Source organism: Cynoglossus semilaevis, chromosome Z (assembly GCF_000523025.1).
Source record: "Cynoglossus semilaevis isolate Cse_v1.0 chromosome Z, Cse_v1.0, whole genome shotgun sequence".
In the NCBI taxonomy this organism is placed as follows: domain Eukaryota; kingdom Metazoa; phylum Chordata; class Actinopteri; order Pleuronectiformes; family Cynoglossidae; genus Cynoglossus; species Cynoglossus semilaevis.
Genome location: NC_024328.1, coordinates 16,238,629 through 16,243,150, shown reverse-complemented (window position 1 = coordinate 16,243,150; position 4,522 = coordinate 16,238,629). Strand labels below are relative to the sequence as shown.

At 38.6% G+C, this 4,522-nt stretch overlaps 1 long non-coding RNA gene across 1 annotated transcript; it reads left to right on the top strand.

Annotated features, from left to right (window-relative positions):
* The first annotated feature begins 2,330 nt into the window (after positions 1–2,330).
* LOC112486510 (uncharacterized) lies at positions 2,331–3,298 on the top strand. The gene is made up of 4 exons (XR_003048966.1): positions 2,331–2,510; positions 2,610–2,791; positions 2,873–2,974; positions 3,174–3,298. It is a non-coding gene; the product is annotated as an uncharacterized LOC112486510 (long non-coding RNA).
* Positions 3,299–4,522: the final 1,224 nt, after the last annotated feature.

The following is a 4,522-nucleotide window of genomic DNA, read 5'->3' as shown; positions in this document are numbered from 1 at the left end:
GACCCAAGAAGCACGGACTTTCCACTACCCTCTAAATACGAGCAGACGTTCACTACAGTAAGGCTGGCATTTGGGCACGTTAGTTAATCTGTAGTATTGTTAAGTGCTATTTAAACTTAGGGACAGATCAGGAAAACTCCGGCAAAGTCCTTTGTCTGGAGTAGACCACGCGGTACGCCTCCCTTCCCCCCTATACTTTGATAACATCACAAGCACTGTTTCATTGTACCTGAGCGCATCTTGGTGCGCGTACACAACACCCATTCACACCTCCGTGAGCGCATACACGCCTCACGTGTTTCCTGTTGCCGTTCCTTCTACCTCGCAGTTCTTCTTCCACTGCGCAGTCGCGTATGTGAACACGCCTCAAGGGCTCAGTCGCTTGCTTGGTGGCTAAGAGGCAACATCTCTCTCTCGTACACGACCACTCGTGTACACACGCACATAAGTACACACACACACACACACACCTACACACGCCTTGTTTTGTTATAATGATCATTGTTTATGAGTTCAATCACCGTCATTAACTTGACAGTGTTGTATAAATAAATTTGATTATTTTTGTAAACTGTGTTTGTCTGTGTTGTTACTTTATTCATTGAAGCCACCCAATTTGCCAAGAACTCTCAAAATCCTTCAGATATTTAATTGTTATTGGATACTATTGATTTTAGTATATTTGTAATACTTCAAGTAATACATTATTGCTATATTAGTAGGTTAAAATAATAATTAAAGATAACTTTAATGAGACTGGTTGTGTTATTAATTTGAGACTGGTTGATAACACCGAGTGCTCCTAAGCAGCACTCGACCCATTGCACCTACAGTGGTAATAGCCTGTGTGATTGTAACAGTGATGGGGAATAAAAATGATGATCGAATCAATTATATACATTACAGTGTCCTGCACCTGGCTGATATGACTCAAGATGCTGATAAAAAATTGACTGATGAGCTGCAAGTTAACTTTATGATATCATTTCAGAATAAGAACCTGATAGACAGAATATTTGCTGAGAAGTCTGCGCCATTCCCAATAACACAGCCGCCGACGGTTCAGTGAGGCGGCCACTTGAAGGGTTACTTATGTTGTCTGCACAAATGCATGAACATTCCTGTATACAGAATGATTTGGAAGACTTTTTTACAAAATGGAATGGAAAAATGTTGTTATGTCAGCTATAACATGGTTGTGTTAGCTGTTGTTACTATGTGTGGTTGTTGTTGTATCACCTGAGCCAGGTCATTATGTGAGAAAACCATCTTTCGAGCAGTCAGCCCAACACAACATATCTGTGGTAATTATGTCACCATGGCCCCGGGTATACGTGATTTCTGTGCCAGTTGGAAACTTGGTCTTTCAGCTACTGTGGTGACTCCGAACTATAAGGGGGTGACTGTCTTGGAGATGAAGTGATCTTTTAGCAAAGATCAAAGGGGGGAATTGTAGAAATATTACTGCTCTGCTATAACTCAATAGGTCCATATATGGTGACTCGGAAGGTTTAATTAAACGAATGATTATCAGTAAAGAATACCTACTAAACCATCTTCTTTTGACACCCCAGCCATGTGTGTAGGTTGTTTTCACATATTGAATTATTATTTCCACCAAGTATTTTACTTCTCTTATGATATATGCATACACTCTATCTTAAACTATGTATGAACTTGGTATGAAATAATATTTCTGATAATAGTTTTTTTTTTCACCTCCATCGTCATTTTGCACATTACCATCCAATGTTGTCTGGCGAGCTACTCTCGCCTGCCACCATCTTACAGTCTCTAATCTCCCTCAGATTACCTCTTCTACATAGAATATAATCTATCTGTGAGGACCTGCCTCCATTCTTTTAAGTCACCCTGTGTTCCTCTTTGTTTTGGAAATAGGTGTTAACCACAGCCATTTCCATTCTCTTTGCAAAATCTACATATGCTTCTGTAACAACTGTTTAGCACAAGCATAATCGTTTTCACTCTAATGCAGCAAGAACAATGAACTATTAGAACTGGAAACACTCTCCTTATAATTAAGGTTAGGTACCTCTTTGTCTTGTCTAAGAGTGGTATGATGCTTCGTTGCTTAAACACTATTGTGGTTTGTGTCTTTGTAGTGTAACTTGCCGTTGCAGGGTTTATATTATAATATAATAGAAAATGCTATTGCAGTACTAGTAGAAAACCAAATATAGAAAGGATGCTTGATATGGCGAACATCTTGTAAGTGTGTCGCTCTAATAAAATAAAATAATTAGTTTGTAATACGTTTACAATCTTTTTTATATTCAACTATCTTTAAAACTCTTATTAATTAATGAGTGTAATCACTGCTGTATATATGAGCTCTATTACTTGGTCTTTACAGGACACCGGTATCAGTGTACGGAAATGAGTGATCAAGACAATATCAAGACATCTGTGTGGAGCAACCCACATTCAGTAAGATCACCGAGATGTGTGTGAGGATGATCCGCAGCGCCAATGACGAAGATGGTATCAAGGTAAGAACTAAGAGCACTTTGTGCCCCCCTCAAAAAACAAACTAAAATAATAATAATAATAATAATAATAAAAACTACCCAAAAAAATGATATTGATAGAAACTGGTGAATGAGACATTCCAGACGTTGTGGTTCACTCCAACTCCAGCCCATGACGACAAATAGGCAAGTGAAATCACTCATCAGCCATTAACCAGGGTTCAAATATTGTTTAAATCTGTGGACAGTTGGCAGCGTGTCGAGACACTGGCTACGACTGGTTTGAGCAACTTTTCCAGAATGTAAGAGTTTGACTACAGATATGGGTTTTAGTTTGTCGAAATACCTCAGTGTTCACAATATCAAAATGTTTGTCACTGTAGCTTCTCAAGAGGATGCATCATATAAACCAACCAAGAAGGCCTGTGTTCAACTAGTTGACAATCTGGTAGAACATATCCTAAAATATGAGGAGTCACTTGCTGGTAAGCAACTCTGCTGACATTAACTTCAGTTGTTACATGAAACCGTAGCCAAGTACTTTTGGTTGAGTTTATCAGTCTTGACTCAAACAAAATGTTAAAAGTTAGGTAAAGTACCTAAATGTGAATCTGAGAACTCCTGTAAATGTCAGAAACGTCCCATTTTGTAATTTGTTATTTATTGTTTCATTTTTACTTGCAGAGAACAAAGTTGTGAGCTCAACACGCCTAGTAGCGTGGATCACCACCTTATACTTGTTCAGCAAAATCATGACCCAGCTGATGGTCAGACATGCCATGACCATGCAACCCTTCCTGACCACAAAGTGTAATGTAAGTTGCCTTTACTAGATATTGTACTATTTTAGTTTTTATAGAAAATTCAACTGAAGTTGAATTGCCTTAGCAAACACACTAGCTTCATTCTTTTTTCTGTGATGACTTTTTCTGGAGCACCCCAGTGAAACTTCCCTTGCCACCACTGACGGAGATCTAATGAAGCTGATCACCAGTGAAGCTGTAGAATTTTTTGTGTGTGTGTGTGCGTTACAATTAATCGATTAGACAGTTGTTTTTGCTTGTTGTGTAGGTGGTGCAGCACTGTGTGAGCTGCCTTGGAGCCGTTGTCAACAAAGTGACTACATTAACAGATTCTATGGTTAGTTAGCTTTTAGCTTGATGAAGTGCCAATCAATCTAGAAATGGTCAAATGATACATTTATAAACATTGGTATTTCATTATTTTCTAGGTGCACTTAACAAACTTAAGATTCAGCATCAGGAGGATCCCAGTAGTCCAACCTTAGTAGCAAACAAGCCTTTCCTGCTGTGGTCCCTCTTCACAGTGGGTGCTCTGGCACGATACTTTGATTTCGATCTGAAAGAATTCAAAGGCTCAAACAAGGTAACAAAAAATAAATGGTGGTGAATGAAATTAACCAATCATCAAACATCTACCGTTTATACAAATATACAGGGAGTGCAGAATTATTAGGCAAGTTGTATTTTTGAGGATTAATTTTATTATTGAACAACAACTATGTTCTTAATGAACCCAAAAGACTCAAAGCTGAATATTTTTGGGAGTTGGAGTGGGGCTTTTTTAGTTTTAGCTATTTTAGGAGGATATCTGTGTGTGCAGGTGACTATTACCGTGCATAATTATTAGGCAACTTAACAAAAAACAAATATATACCCATTTAAATTATTTATTTTCACCAGGGAAAACAATATAACAGCTCAACATTCACAAATATACATTTCTGACATTCAAAAACAAATCAGTGACCAATATAGCTACCTTTCTTTGCAAGGACACTCAAAAGCCTGCCATCCATGGATTCTGTCAGTGTTTTGATCTGTTCACGATCAACATTGCGTGCAGCAGCAACCACAGCCTCCCAGACACTGTTCAGAGAGGTGTACTGTTTTCCCTCCTTGTAAATCTCACATTTGATGAGGGACCACAGGTTCTCTATGGGGTTCAGATCAGGTGAACAAGGAGGCCATGTCATTAGTTTTTCTTCTTTTAGGCCCTTTCTTGCCAGCCAC